Raw genomic sequence first — 17,181 nt, forward strand, 5'->3', positions numbered from 1 at the left:
TCATTTGTATTTTTGAAATCACATTGTGGGTGTATTTTGTACCGTAGTGACGTGTTGCCAATGCGTGGGATGTGTTGACCTTGGTAGTGAGGAATAGGGAATCCTCCTCTGGCTAATTTGATGGTCGGCTGAAAGAGGTCGGCCCACGGCAACTTCCCATAAAGCCGGTGTGCCGCTTCATAACCTCGAATTTCCCCAGGAACCCCAATCCATCTGCTATCTGGTTAGACAGATAATGGGTAGTCAGTGCTGGAAAGTCCCACATACATTTGCTTGTGTTTTGAGTAAACTGTAAGGTCCTGACCTTTAATGATCTGAGATGACATTTGTTATAATTTGGTGCTTTGTAAATAATCTATTCTATTCTGCTCCATTTCAGAGGGAGACACTGTAATTTTTAAATGTGTGTCTGTTTGTAACTGATTGTGTTAGAGATAACATTTTGCATCCTACACTTACTTTTAGTTTATTTTACTACATTTACATATTTACACTATTTCTGGCTTAAAGAAGCATTTAGCATCTTATATTTACTTTTCTTACTGTTTATGCAGCCTGTGTGCAGGAGTGTAGCACAGAACTCTGGACCCTTTAAATAAATGGTGTCTGGAGCCCCCTTTCTTTTCTTGATCCATTTATCTCACACATATTTTAATTTCTATTTTCTTTATTTATTTATTTTATGTCTGCCACAAGTGAACTGCTATAATAAATACTCCTCGTATTGCTGTCCATCCCATAGGTCAAAGTCAACACACTATAGACAATCAGGAAGTAATGCAGAAAGGTCATTTGTACTCTGCTGACAGCAACATAAGGGACAGGGACATGTGCATCCACAGCAGCCTGTGTCTTTGGCCTCACAAGATCTCACAACATTTCCAGCTTCACCTCCACAGACAGATAATCTGCCACAGAACGAGTGAAGATTAGCCAAATTAGAAACAATGACTGATAAAGATGGACTTGTGAGGAAAGTTAAGATTTGTCCTGGGGACCAGAAAATGGGAAAGATGGACAGGCAATGAGATGGAGTACAAAGCTGTGAAGTACAGACTGAGGAAAGCCATTACAGCAGCTAAGAGGCAGTACAGAGAGAAGCTGGATGGCTTCTATTCTTCTGCTGACCCCAGGCGGATGTGGCAAGGCACATCACAGAATATAGGGCCACCACCAACACCATCAGCTCCGCAGGTGGTCTGCTGGAGGATCTCAACCCGCTTTACACCTGCTTTGAGACCCCCCAGACCTCCCAGATCCTCCACACCTCCCATATCTCCCAGAACCTCTAGACCTCCAAGACCTTCCAGAACCCCCAGATTACCCGACCCTCTCCCCCGCCAGCGGTCTCAATAGACCAAGTGCACAAGGTCCTGAGGAAGATCAACCCCCGCAAGGCAGCAGGACCAGACAACATCCCTGGACGGGCCCTTAGAGCATGTGCTAACGAGCTGGCTGATGTTCTCACCTCCATCTTTAACCTTTCCCTCAGTCGGAGCATTGTTCCCACATGCTTCAAGACCACAACTATCATCCCTCTCCCCAAGAAAGCCTAAATGAGTACAGACCAGTTGCACTCACTCCAATCATTGCAAAGTGTTTTGAGAGAGTGGTGCTGGCCTACATTAAATGGTAAATGGCCTGTATTTATATAGCGCTTTTCTAGTCCTTAAGGACCCCAAAGCTTTACACATCCAGTCATCCACACATTCACACACTGGTGATGGCAGCTACATTGTAGCCACAGCCACCCTGGGGCGCACTGACAGAGGCGAGGCTGCCGGACACTGGCGCCACCGGGCCCTCTGACCACCACCAGTAGGGTGAAGTGTCTTGCCCAAGGACACATTAAGAGCAACATTACAGACACTCTGGACCCCCTGCAGTATGCCTACCGGCCCAACAAGTCCACGTCAGACGCCATCGCTGCTGCCCTTCACTATTCACTCTCCCACCTGGAAAATAATGACTCCTACATCAGGGTACTCTTTGCTGACTGTAGCTCCGCCTTCAACACAGTCATCCCTCACAAACTCATCCACAAACTGTCTACACTCGGCCTGCACCCCACCCTCTGTGACTGGCTACAGAACTTTTTCACTGGCAGGCCTCTGTCAGGATCGGCAACAGGACTTCAGTCAGCATTATTACAAACACTGGAGTTCCACAGGGTTGTGTCCTCACCCCCACCCTCTACACCCTGTACACCCACGACTGTGTCGCCTCCAACAAAGACAACATCATTTTGAAGTTCACAGATGACACTGCAGTGATCGGTCACATCACTGGAGGGGACGAAGCGGCTTATAGGAGGAGAGGTGGCCGCTCTGGTGTCATGGTGTGAGGACAACAACCTCACCCTCAACACTGATAAAACAAAGCAGATGAGCAGCTTTAGGTACCTGGGCATTCACATCAGTGAAGACCTCACCTGGACACTGAACACCACACAGCTGGTCAAGAAGCCTCCTGAGGAGGCTGAGGAAATTTGGGATGTTAGCCAAGATCCTCAGCAGCTTCTATAGCTGCACTGTGGAGAGCACACTGACCAGCTGCATCACTGCATGGTACGGCAGCACTACTGCTATGGACCACAAGCGCCTGCAGAGAGTGATAACAACTGCGGAGAAGATCACCAGGACCCCGCTGCCCTCTCTGCAGAGCATCTACCATCGCAGAGTCCAGAGGAGAGCTGCCTCCATCCTTAGAGACCCCATACACCCTCAACATGGACTGTTCACACTTCTGCCCTCGAGACAAAGGTTTAGGAGTGTGAAATCCAGAACATCTCGACTCACTAACTCCTTCTTCCACTGCTGTCGGACACCTGAACAGCTGACCTACCTCAACTGCAATTTGCATATAAGGACAATTTGCACACTAAGTTCATTTTGCACATAGAAATGCTATTCCTTCTGTACACATGAAAATAAACACTTTCTTGAATCTTTGAATCCAAAAATTTGTAGTATTGCACAGACTAAATTCTAAAGTATGTAAAGAGCTGTGTGGTTACAGGTTATTTTGAGTTTAGAAATCATTAATTTTATATTTCTCTTTGTTGTTAAAACACACACACATAATTTGGTGGAAATGTAATATAATAGGACACTTGAGGACACTATTGAGGCCGTGCCACAATCAACTTTCATTGTGCTCTGGGCTGCAATTGCTTATTAACCCTTTTTTTGTTTTAATAGTATTTAAAGGATAAACGGAACCAATTTGCCTCAGCAGTGTTTCTTCAAGCCTATGTAATTCTTTTGTTTAGTCTGAAAACACACTCTCGTTATATTTCCTAGGGTTGAAATTCCCCTAGGTGGCGCTGTTGCATTTTAATCATAACACCCCCTGACCACCTCGCCACAACAGTAAGCATGTACTTAGTTTTTCATGGTTCAGTGTGCCATCCACAAATTTAAATTCTCTATCATGCAAAAAAGAAAGTCATACATGAACATGATCCAGAAATGCAGCCGTCTTCTCTGGGCTAAAGCTCACTTAAAAAGGACTGAGGCAAAGTGGAGAACTGTTCTAATGTCTGACAAATCTCTTGTTGTTTGTTTGTTTGTTTGTTTGTTTGTTTGTTTGTTTGTTTGTTTGTTTGTTTGTTTGTTTGTTTGTTTGTTTGTTTGTTTGTTTGTTTGTTTGTTAGAAAATGTGGATCCTGCATCCTCTGGGCTAAACAGAAAAAGGGCTTTAACAAGTGCTGCTGTTTTTGCAGCTTGTCATCACGACTCAATTCAAAACCTTTGAAGGTGATTACATTACTGCCTATGGAATTGGCTGCTTGCACATCTGGCAATGCACCATCAGTGCTGAAAGGTGTACACAGGTCTTAGAACAACTTACGCTCCCATCGAGTTGACATCAGCAAGACCGCGCATACTGTATCTATTACAATAGCATGGTTTCACAGTAGAAGTACCTGGGTGTTAAAATGACCTGCCTGCAGTTCAAACCTTTGACCAAGAAAAAAAAAACACATCGGATGCACCATGAAATGAAAGATATGACAAAAAGGACCCAGGACTTTCTTTGTGTCCAGTCCGTCTCTGTCTCATCTGAGGGTCCTGTCTTTAGTGTTTTGTTCTTTTGTCCAATTGTTTTGTCCCAGTTTATCCCACTTTCATAAACAGGAAACTCAAGCCTGCTTTAATGTTAGCTTATAACCAGCTGTTGTTGTTTAGCTGGTTTTTCGTTGACTGCCTGGAGTTGGAAGCGCTCCATGTCTAATCTGCTTACAGTAATTAAATAATAATGGCTATGCATTCCTTAGTGTGTTAGAGCCCTGACTTTATTTCAGGAGATGAGGTTAGAGGTGAGGAGGAGGATACCTGTCATGCTGTCTCTTTCCTTCGCTTCTTTGGTGACAAGAGCCCTATCCCAGATGATAAAAAGTAGGTATGATCCTTCACATCTTGAGTTTGTCTTACAGACTAAGGTGCAGAATGTAAAGAATACCTCTGCAGATAACTGGCTACACCTTTAGAACTTTTGTGTTATATCTTGTGCATAATTTGGAGAAAGACTTGTTAAGACCTGTTTGGAGAAAGAAACTACTTCAATCTCTCTGGTTGCTTCTGAAACTAAGGAGCATGTGTTTCATGGTTTTAATTTATGCTAGATTATTCTGATAGTGTCATATACGACACTGACTCATTGTCTTGAATAACTGCCGACAGCCAAACCCTCTGTAGTGGTTTGCTTTATCTCTTTTTTTCTTTTCTTTTTTATTATCCCAGTTTCTCTTTCTTGAGAAATGAGGAATGAGGCTGTGTCATAAAGGTGAGTCCAAGAGCAGATTAGACTAAAACATTATAAATATTAGCATTATGGCAGAAAAACAGCCCACCTTCCAGCCACTCCTTGCTCCACTCTGTGGTTTTACGACACAACTTAAGCAGGTCAGAGTTCACATTTCTGGGGACAGTCTCTCTGGAGTTGATGATTTTCACTTTACCTTTGAAAAGATGACATATTATTATGTTAAACCCCAGCGGGGTTGAGCTAAGAGGAGCGAGGGTGTCTTGTTACCAGAGCTGTCCATCACAGTGAATATGACCCCGCCTCCGATGCCCGCGCACTGTGGGTTGATGATGGAGGTGCACAGCAGCGCAGCAATGGCAGCATCTACTGCAGAGCCGCCTTTCTGAAGAATGTCCCTGAAACAGTTCAGAGAAATAGATCAGGCTGAAGTTCATGTCCCGCTCCCGGCTATTCGCGGGGATAAACCATTATTGCAGTCACTTTTAAAACAAAGTATCCAACTGCATAAAAGTACCACTGAGCATCTGGTTCCAGGAACTTAGAAAGAAAATGTTTGAAAGTGATGCAAGAATACTACGCTTGCGAGCATATGACACAGAAATCAGCCCTGTTAAAACTGATAGTAGGTTTAAATATTGGTGCAACTTTGGCATTTCCGCATATTGGAAAGCATCATCTGAAAAAGGCCTGGTTACCTTTCAACAAATGTCAGACAGTTAAAACCTGGAGAGGGGTTACTTCTTTAAATGTCTCCAATTAAGACCTCACTGTAATACAGATATTGTGTCCAAGGAGAGGGAATAAATCTATCTGAAGAAGATTGGTCAAGATTGGTTTTTGGTTTGATATATATATATCTCTCAAACCAAAAACCTTCCAGTTAGTAGGTGACCCGCTCTACCTGAGCTGCAGCCACCCCCATCTCTTTAAACATTTCTTTTCATGTTTGCTTGAAATAAAATATCACTGTTGGTACTGCAGCTTACTGCAACCTAAGTATGCGTTTAAATTTAATGCTTAGGAGAGGCAAAGGGTGATATCCACATGTTGGACCATCTATTACGTGCTTTACCGTGATACTGGAATATTATTCCCCTCTATGTTGTCATTACAGACGATGTCAGTAACAATAGTAATTTGTCACTTAGGAACAAAACAGTTCTTAGGTCCGGATCTTTGAAGTGAATGATGGGATCCGAGGCATGATATTTTTAATCTCTATACTGTACTGTCTGTTGACAATACACACCACATCTGTAAGAATCATAGTTTCTACGTAATACGGCTTTTTCTCCGTTTTGACCAATAAATCATTTAGTAGGGAAATGGCATGAAGATTTTATACAGATCACACCGAATTTTGACTTTTATTTTTTTTAAAAAGGGGGGTGGGGCCATAACCGCACACTTCCATGATGAGACGCTGTCATGCAGTTTTCAAAGACGTTTTAGCGCCAAAGTTTGCATTTGGAACAGTGCATAATATTATGTGTAATGCGAAAAACGAAAATGTGTCCGAAGTTTAAAATGTTACTCACCGTCCAATCTCTGAACAATTCCAGGAGTCTGCGGCCACAGCAGCTTTTGAGAAAGGGCAATTAGCACTGGTGTCCTTACACTCACTTCTACCCTTCCAATACCCATAATAATCAGCTAGTAGACCAGCTACTAGAGCACCTACAATTAGACCAACTACAAATAAGCCAACTGCTACTAATACGCGGAGAACTTTGGCCAGGCGTTTTCGTTTTGCTCTCGTTTTTGCGCTCTCAACGTCCTCGTCCTTAATGTCCTCGTTGGGGGGACACATAGGAGACGTATTTGCCTCTTCCACATGCTCGGTTGACTCAGGCATCGCTGCTTTCTTCTCTGCGTAACCGTCGGTAATTCACTTCCTCCGAAAGTTAACCGCTTGTTGATTTCCCAGACAGCACAGCGATGTATTGCGCACATATATCCGCTGTGTGGGTACTGATAGGCACAACGCAACGGAGACGTGTGTTTGTGGTAAGCAGAGGTAGCTGCTCCCGGTGTGTAGGACGTTTTGTCAGAACACCGGTAGCCCTGATGTTTTTTGCTCATCTCTGCAAGACACTGGGTGGACTTTTCTTACCTCAGCCTTTTCCTCCATGTGCTTGATCCCACCAGGGATAGTGTGCACGTCGTTGTCCCACTGCAAATGGATCGAATAACATCGACGGCTCTTATTGCTGCTTTATCGACCTCCTACTGTTCGCTGTTCATGAGCCACGCGCTGGTCTTCCTCACCCAAACCATTAACACTTTGCATCAAGATTGTGACTTTTAGTCTCTGGTCAGTGATGTTGGTTCACTGACCAGAGTGGGTGGTGAAGTGGTAAATTATGATCTTCAGTTGGACTAATATTAAGTGCAGCTGAATGTTCGGGTATCTGTCAGCACTGCTCAAATATGAAGAAATATATTTGGTCTAAAACTGAAATAAAAACTCAAGTGCGAAAATGCAGTTAACTGCAATTTAAAACTAAACTTGAGGTTAAATAAAAACTGAAACAATATTTTGTATTTAAATTGAAACCTATGTGAACTGTATTTAGCTTAAATGTACTTTGTTAGCTTCAGATTTGGACAAATTTGTCAACACAACCATCATCAGTAGCGGTTTTAGATACGGGCGGTTGCCCGGGGCGGCATCGTGGTGGGGAGCGGCATCACGGGCATCGGCAAAAAAAAATAAAAAAAAATGCTCGTACTCATGCTGCCCCGACGTCATGGGGAATGGCACAGGCACCGATCGGTTTTCTATCACCCATTTGCTGGGAGTAAGGGGCCCTCCGTTTGCAGGTGCGCCTGCTGCTTGCGGCACAGGGAGGAGAGGGCGGGGCGCGGGGGATTCTCTGGCTGGCTGGAGCAGCATCTAATAACCAACTCGCAAAATAAAACAAAATAAAAACAAACCAACAAAACGAAAACACCAGACATCATGATACAGACTTATAATTTGCACCGATGTTTTTTCGAAATTCTATACGCGAAAAGTGAGCGCGAGAGCCCTCGCTACTGAAGTCAAAGTAAACTTTATTGTCATCTCCGCTACATACAGTCCAGAGACGAGACGAGGCTGCAGCTACAGCAGTGCAAGTAAACAAACAATAAAAATAAGAAGAGTAAAAAAATAAATATACACTTTAGGACCAGGAGTAAAGGGATCAATAACAATTTAAAATTTATAATTTACAGTTTGATGATTTAAAATCTCACACACAACCTGTCGAAAGGGGACCGGCTGCTTCCAAATAGAGCACATTTCATTCATAATGTTGTAAATCCAAGCCCATTATCTACTCATGATTTGAATCCTGGGTTGTGCGAAATCCCAGAAATAAACCCTAGACAAAGTGAATCTGTGAACTAAGGTGTAGGTCTGTTAGGTTATGTTGTGGTGATCCTCGGGTTGGGTGTTTATACTGGAGTGCAACATTAAAACCAATGGAAGATGGACAGGAAAAGTTCAAAGTCATGGGGTGCAAAAGATACAAGTAAGCAGATGTGTGATTGGATCATGGCAGGTCATCCTGAAACAATCAGAATCATAATCAGAATACTTTATTAATCCCTAAGGAAATTATGTAGGTTACAGTTGCTCCAAGAAGAAATTGTGAAAATAGCAACAGTAACAGACTAAACTCCAAACAATACATCATGTTACAGATTTTACACATGTAAGAAATAGCACTATTATATACAGATCACTCAATTATAAATATCAAGAATTAACAGAGGTGATTTTAAATAAATATCAAGAACATTGGCAAGAATATTCCATGAAAGAGCACGTGTAAAAAGGGGTGTGACTGTTGCAGTGTTTACAGTGTATTAGATGGAGGAGTTGTACAGGGAGCCACAGGCAGGAATGATTTCCTGTGTCGGTCAGTGGTGCTTTTTGGTCATCTCAGTCTCTCACTGAACGTGCTCATGTGACTAGCCAGCAGGTCATGGAGTGGGTGGGAGTTATTATCCATGATTGTCCTTATCTTGGACAACATCTGCCTCTCAGACACCACCCTAACGGAGTCCAGCTCCACCCCCACAACATGTGGATCAGTTTATTTAGTCTGTTGGCATCTGTGACCCTCAACCTGCTGCCCCCGAATGCAACAGCATAGAGGATGGCACTGACTACGACACAAATACAACAAGATAACATTAATTAATAGGCATAGTGAAAACTTGCCTACTAATTGTAGATTCAGTGTCTACTGTTTACTATCATAAACAGTAGACACTGAATCTTTTGGACTGTGTTCAGCACAATATTAATTAGTCATTGTGAATTGTTGATTTGTCCGATTCTCGTTGTATGACGAATTGTGTTGGCTGTTTGTTAGTCATTTACAAATTATGCATACTGTCACTCTGGGGAGTGTTCGCCCAGGGCGCCAAACAGGCTAGGACCGTCACTGCGGCTAAATAACTATTTATCTGCATCACATTTTAAGAGATCTGGAATAAGCAGGACTTTATCATTGACAAGTGATATTTACAAGGATACAAGTAATCTTTTTTTTCCCCACTGTCGGTCGCCCTGTGTCTTTTATCCTAAAAGACCAGGTCCTGTACCAGAGACCTGGTTCAGTGTCCGCATATCGTCACTGTTTGTAGGACTGGAGTCTTCTCTACAGAGATCTCAGATGTCATTTCTGGGATCACACAGCCTGCACCTGGGGTCTTGCCTGCAGTGGTAGACCCCAGCCGCTACTGATCTTGTGCTTAGGCGTGTTTCCGTGCTCCATGATGCATGTCTATACAGGCTAAGCCTACGCTGGAAGCCACTGAGGTGTTCGTTAACGGGGGTGACGCGATATCACTGGTATGCATGCATTCATTAAACAGCCCAATAACTCCAGTTCAGTTTCAGTTTTATTTGTCATATGCAAGTTAGCACAGGGTCAAAATTGCAATGAAATATTTGAGGAGCAGCAGACAGTCACTCGGCAGTACGTAAAAAACTGTAAGAGCAAAATGTTTATAAAATACAGTAGTACTTATCTTGTTCATGTTTATCTATTTTAACATAACAGCGCAGCGGTCACAAACTGTTTGTCTTCTTCCGACTAACAACACACCTGACGCCCATTGAGTGCGTCCACCTTAATACCTTTACATAAACCTACCATACAGAAAACAGAAACAGGGGACCTCTAGCGGCAACATAGGGTATTAACCCAAAAAACTTTCATACATGGTAAAGAAACTTGTCTAGATGTCAGTGGCTTCTATCACCTGCTTTGGCCAGCTTATTCTCTCAGAAGGGACAAAAGCCTGTCAGCAACATCCCTTAGATCCCCGAGACACACAAACCCTCCTGCCACGGTAAGGTAGCTATTCATCGATTATTTTTCTAATAATGAGAAAACTAATAATAATAAATAATAATACATAGAAAACAAATAATAATAAAACAGTAAAACACAGACAATATATCAAATGTTTAAAATGTGACATTTTACTATTTTATCAAAAATATCAATTCATTTTGACTTTGATGGCAGGAGCAAACATGCTAGGTCGGGGCAACAAAATGTTTAAATAATAAGTGGAACTAAAAACAACATTTAAAAGTTAAGATAATTTGCAACAAGTCAGTAACATGATTGCACATAAAAAGAGCAACTTAGAGAGGCAGAGTTTCTCAGAAGTAATGCCGGACAGAGGGTCACCAATCTGCAAAAACATATTATGGATCAATTTCAAACTAATGTTTATTAGTTTAAAACTGTGAAAACTTTGTGTATATCTCATCATGTACAGCACATCACCAAAAGACTCACAGAATATGTGTGCAAAGGACAACACTAAAAGTCAATATTGGATGCCTCACAGAATATTTCAATTAACAAACTAGAAATCTAAAAAAACAAAACAAAATAACTGGGAAAACAGACCCAGGATAATAAATGTGCCATCCGAAAATGCAGATTACAGCGCTGCCATGCAAAGAACAAGCCATATGTAAACATGATCCAGAAATACTTGCATCTTCTCTGTGCCACAGATCATTTAAAATGGACTGAGGCAAAATGGAAAACTGTTCTGTGGTCAAGCTAGTTAAAATTTGGAATTTCAACATGCTTCTTTAGTTAAAATTGTAAGTACTGCCAGTTACTGTAGACAACTGGCATCATTGATTGATTGATGATACTTTATTTCTCCCGAGGGAAATTGTTTTAAAGGCTGCCAGACAACCGGCATGTGCTCATGATAGTGCCGGATAAGTGCCAACATAACAGTGGGAAGACAGAGAGGTACGAAAAAAAACCTGTAAATACACAACACATGAGGAAAGAGAAGGAGAAAAAAAGAGCCCCTCCCAGGCTGAGCTCCTAGTTTGAGAACAGAGAAGAAGAAAAAAACACCACAGCACAGAAAGCACAAAATCTTTCACATCTTACAACATAAAATTGAATGATTTCATGTTTATATCTCAGATACTAAAAGTTATATGATAAAAAATATTATTTCAACCATAATTAAGCCAGATTAGGTTATTACCACAACCACAACAAATCAGATATTAAAACTGAAAAGTTTTGTTCTCTAAAAACAATATAAGGTCACTGAATGTTAAGGTTGATGTCTCACAGATGATGTCACACATCCTTGTGGTATCACCATTTAAGATAATGTTATGAATAAATCTCTACAGTGTGTAAGCTTTGCTGTAGTGACATGGCTGTAACAGCGACATCAGCCCTGGTGTTTTGGATTCATCCTAATTAACTGTGATTGTGTGTTTCACATATACTACATGTGTTAACCTGAGCATTGTGACTGTGGCCATCTTGTTATGTGTTTTTAAAACTGTTTTTGTTTTCTTTCTTTTGAAACCAGAAGTCCAGATATAGACAGGCCACCCTAAGCGTACTCTACTTTATGATCCTTTTGGACTATTGTGGGGTTAAAATGACCAAAATAAACATGCATTTAGTAAGAGTTAAAATTATGAACTGGAACTATAAACTTATTAGGACAGTGTTTACTGTGAGAATAATCAGCATCTTGTTTAATGATCTTTAAGTACTATGCACACTATTGGCTACAATTTTGTGGCTGCGGGAGTATCTATAACCTTAAAGCCAGGCTATTAAACTAACACCCCTGGCTTTTGGCCTCAGTAACCAGCTGCTTTGCCTTTTTTCCTTTCATCAGACCATACAGAGATACAGCTCTCCTCCTTTTCCACAGCGTTAACTACGTTGTAGAATCTTGTTGCTGGTTGATGATTGTGTCCCTTTTTCTTAAGAGCCTCAATTACATCCCGAAGTACAAAGAGGAGAAGAGATTCAGATGGAACAAAAGCAGAATTTCTTATTGTGGCATCATTTAAATACACTGAATATTTATACGTACTTTTTCAAAGTTGGGTTCAAACTTTACTGCATTTTCAGAGTCGACATAAACAACTGGAGCATTAATTGCGTCCTTAAGGCTCTTTCCAAACCAAAGGTGGTTCATGAGCGCCTTGAAGAGAAATATTAGAATACATTGCAGTCTTTCAGATGGGAAAGTGATGATTAGAGGATGGATTAGGGTGAAAACTTCTGTGACTACAGTGTTTACTCTTACACTAAAGAGGATCTGTATTATTTTCTCTCCTTAGCAATTTGTGTGATTGCCATGGACACCTACCAAAGCCCTTCCAGTAGTGATCATACTCCCACCAGTCGATCCAACCACCAGTGTCTTCAACTGAGACTTCAGCAGAACTGGAGCCATAGAGGAGGGAGGCTGCTCTCCTGAGAAATACAACAAAAGCCTTGAGTGACAGCACAAAACTACAATCCACACAACAGGAGATAAGATGTACCACAACGTAAGGAGTGCTCTACATGTTGATAAATATGTTTTTTTCCTTTCGATTTCGATTAACAGAGAAAAATGATCACATATAAATTGCTTCTGAATGATGTGAATCAGATGATGATGCATTTATTCAACCCTGACATGTGCCATTTACTTTTGTTCAGCATCACCAGACACTGATGAATGCTGAAGGAAATGTTGTTTGGTTTTTTTTCCTCTGAGAAATGTGTGTTGGAATGTAACAAAAACCTTGCTTATGAGTTAATTCTAAATAGACTTTATTCATTCCCTAAGAAAATAACTGCAGGAAATAAAATAAACTCTGTGTCATTAGTTTTGAAACAATCCTCACTGTGCATCCTGATCTCCACAATGCTCTTCCCTGTGCTTGTATTTCATTAATATTGAGTGTAAAATGTATCCTGCTGATCCCTTAACAAAATTAGATATTGTGCAGAAGTCAAACAGCAAATCATTAAGGATTATTCCAGTGCTTGGAGGCAGGAATTTGGAGGCAAATCTGCAAGTAGAAAACGGTAAATGAATGACAACACGTACGAGTACAGAAATTTTGCAAAGCAGCTTCTAAAAATAATCTTAAACCTTTTCAATCTTTCAGTTTCAAAGGAAGACACATTTTTGATAGCTGCTTCCTAACAGTGAAACAGATTCATCCAGACACTGACATGTGGTTGATGCTGCTGGTGACAGACACAGCGGATCCATCTTCGGTCAGCACAGACACATGCGTGGTACCCATGCTCTCCAGATTCGAGGTGATGCCGTAATACTGGAGATCGTGAGTCTTGTCGCTGCTGATCAAGCTCCGTATGTTGTCTCCAAAGCTCTGTGATTGCAAAAACAAAAGCTTTAGAGAGAATACAGGAATATCAAGACAAACAACAAATTAAAGCTGAATCTTCAAGAGATTTGAGTTCAAAAACCTCTGATACATATTTGTTTCAAATATTATGCCTTTTTCTATTGCAGTTTGACATCAATTTAGTAAACATGTGCACATGTGCCACATTAATTAACTCAAACAAAATGGGTGTCAATCAACTGTGCTATGTTTGTGCTGCTAAAATTGTCGTTTGTGCTGCTTCTGTTTTAAAGATATTAATGAAAATGTAAAGGTCAAAAGGTCAACCAGCCCACCCACATTACCCAAATCAAAGAAAATGGATGTCAAACGTTTGTGCTACGTTTGTGCTGGTTTGTGCTGCTAAAATTGTCGTTTGTGCTGCTTCTGTTTTAAACATTTTAATAAAATAACATCTTAATCATCCAGGTAAGTAAATCCCAAAAGGTTGATTCTGTCCATCTGGACATTTTCAGTTGGAGAAACGTTTCGTCACTCATCCAGGTGACTTCTTCAGTCTCAGCTGACTGCAGGTTTTCCCAACCTTATAAACACATGTGAGTGAAATTGGCCCCCCTACCTTCTTCAAATCGAACAAAATTGATGTCAAACATTTGTCCTGCAAATTATTTTGTTTGTGCAGGTTATGTTTCCCTAATTTTATAAACAGTACATGTACAGTGAGAGAGAGATGTTACATCTGTCTTCACTTGCATCCCAGTCATAGAAGCGTTGGAGGTAGTTCATAAGAGATTACAGGATCACCCCAACCTCAGCAACAGGACCACTCTCAGCACTGATCAGTTGTGTTTGCTTTTGGAACTGTGTCTTAATTCCACCTATTTTGCATAAGGGTCAGTACAGGCAGAAACCTAGGTGTGCCATGGGTTCCCACAGGCCCCTGGTCAAAGTCACCAAACCAGTTCGTAAGCAGGTACAGGTGTGGCCAGAAGGGTCCTCAGAGGCACTGCAAGACTGCTTTTCCACCACAGGCTGCCACACACGACAACACCACAGACTTTCAGGAATATACAGAAACTGTTACTGCCTACATCCCAAAATGCATCGTGATGTCACAGAGACCAGGTGTCACGGGTTGCTTAGAGGATCCACTCGCAGGACTCATGAGTAGCGTTTAAACAGAGACGGTTTATTTACAGATCTTCACCAAGTGTATGTACAGACAGTGCGGGGTTAGTGCTATATACAAGACGTGAGGGGCAGGGCTCCAGGGAAAACAGGGAAATCACACACGCGCTCAGTTCAACCTCTCTCTTCTCTGCTAGCGACCAGTCACTCCTTCCACACTCCACACGGGGAAACACGGGGAATCTAGGAACAAAGAAACACTCGTTAAGTCTCTGAGACAGAGGCACAGGAAACTTGAGCTAGACGTGTACTGACTAGAGCCTTCACAATAATCCAGCGTTGAACAGCTGATCTCCTCCTTCTAATATACCAGGCCTATCACTGTCTGGGCCAATCAGAAACCATGGCTCACAGGTCAGGTTTAAATGCTCCTAAGGTTGAAAAATGCAAGCCTTCAGAGCCGGGAATTAGGTGAGCCAAAGAACAGCAAGGGCAAACCTGTCACGTGGCATCAGCTACAGCAAAGCTTCAGCGACAGCAGAGATACTTGAGGCAGTGGCAAGGAATACAAACCATCACAGACTACAAGCCCACTCTGCAGACCGTGGTGACACAATCCCCAGACAGTGTGTGGAGATCCCTTGCCAAAATCAGTACCGCCGTTCCCACATGCCTCAAAGCCTCCACCATCATTACTGTACCCAAGAAGTCATCTACCTCCTGCTTTAAGGACTACCGTCCTGTCAAACTCACCTCCATCATTATGAAGTGCTTTGAACGGTTAGTCATGCATCAAATCAAATTATTGCTTTCGTCAAAACGCTCAAGTGATGATGGAATTTCAACTGCCCCTCACTCAGCCCTCACATCTCAACACTAGAGACTCATATGTCAGAGTGCTGTTCATAGACTTCAGTTCAGCATTCAACACCATCATTCCCCAGCAACTCATTCACAAACTGGATCTGCTGGGGATCAGCACCTTGCTGTATAACTGGCTGCTAGATTTCTTGACAGGAAGACAGCAGACAGTACGGGTCGACAGCAACACCTCCAGCCCAAGAACACTGAATACGGGGGCTCCCCAAGGATGTGTGTTGAGCCCCCTTCTCTTCACTCTGCTGACCCACGACGAGATCTACTACAGGGGTGAAGTTAACCATCTGGCAGAGTGGTACAGCAACAACAACCTGTCCCTGAATGTGGAGAAGACCAACAGCGACTCTACTTCCTCTGCAAACTGAGAAGCACAAGAGATTCAACCCCCATTATGAGCACCTTTTACAGAGGCACAGTTGAGAGTATCCTCACCAGCTGCATCACTGTGTGGTATGACTCCTGCACTGGGTTCTGCAGGAAAAAATGACAACGCACCTGCCTCATCTGGAAGGTCGTCTCCATTACAGGTGAATACACTCATCCCTTCAGCAGATTTTTAGCTTTAATTCAGTGGGTTGAACAAAAAGATTGCATAAAAATGTGAGCAACTAAAGCATTTTTAAAACAAGCCTTCATTTCAGGTAGCCAGTAATTGTAAAGTAATTGGACAAACTAAATAAGTGAAAATAAAATCTTAATTTCTAATACTTGGTTGAAAACCCTTCGCTGCAATGACAGGCTGAAGTCTTGAACTCCTGGACATCACCAGATGCTGGTTTCCTCCTTTACTGCAGCGACTTTTAGTTGCTGTTTGTTTGTTTGTGGACCTATAGTCTTCAACATATGAAATTCACACTCAGTTGGGTTAAGATCAGGTTGACCATTCAATAATAACAGAATGAAGGAATTACCCAAATTTCCCCCTGGAATAGCCTTTGAGCCAACTGTCCAATTACCTTTGGTCCCTTTAGAAAGAGATGTTTCAGTAAACAAGGAAAACAACAACAACGACAAAAACAAACCTAAACTTGTGTCAGTGACCAAATATGTATATGGACCTAACTGTTAGATGTCCTGTTTCAAGAAAACACTTTGGAGCCACTTGAATGCATATACAGTATATATATATATATATATATATATATACTGTATATGCATTTACATGAGGATAAACTGATTGAGATTGTGATTATTTTGTTCATGTTATTGGCTGTTTCGATTTTATGATGAGATGGATGCTGTCATTATATTTTAGTATAGTTTTTGAGTTGGATCCTTCCAGGAAAGGTTGTTTGATGTGAACTGTCATAAACTATAACCAGCAAATCATTACTTTCTAATTTAGGTGTAACGTATACCTGCAACTGTGAGTAGTGCATGGTGGGAGTTGCACACAGTTCCTCCCTCCCTTTTTTTGGTTCTGTTTTCTTTTGTTTTTTTGTGTGTTTTTGTTTGTTTGTTTTTTCCCTTTTGTGGTGTTATGTATGAAGGTAGTATGTGTAGCTTGTAGTTTATGTAAGTTTAGCTACTTGTTTTGTTACGCTTAGTGGTTGTGCACAGTGCTATGTACAAATTAAATAAAGGTTGGAAAAATACAAATTGCACATGGACTACACTGGTCAATGACTAAATTGTCCAGATTTAGACCAGATCTGGGTCCTACCTGTGATAAATGTCAGCAGGCTTCAGCCACCCTTCTACATATGTTCTGGGTTTGTTCAGTGCATCATCAGTTCTGG

At 41.7% G+C, this 17,181-nt stretch overlaps 1 pseudogene; it reads right to left on the bottom strand.

Moving 5' to 3' along the window:
• LOC102302162 overlaps window positions 1–6,862 on the bottom strand; it is an 11,120-nt pseudogene extending 4,258 nt beyond the window's left edge.
• Between the last annotated feature and the right edge of the window lie 10,319 nt (window positions 6,863–17,181).

This window comes from Haplochromis burtoni, unplaced genomic scaffold (genome assembly GCF_018398535.1).
Source record: "Haplochromis burtoni strain Fernald_Lab_line unplaced genomic scaffold, NCSU_Asbu1 Contig_166, whole genome shotgun sequence".
NCBI lineage: Eukaryota > Metazoa > Chordata > Actinopteri > Cichliformes > Cichlidae > Haplochromis > Haplochromis burtoni.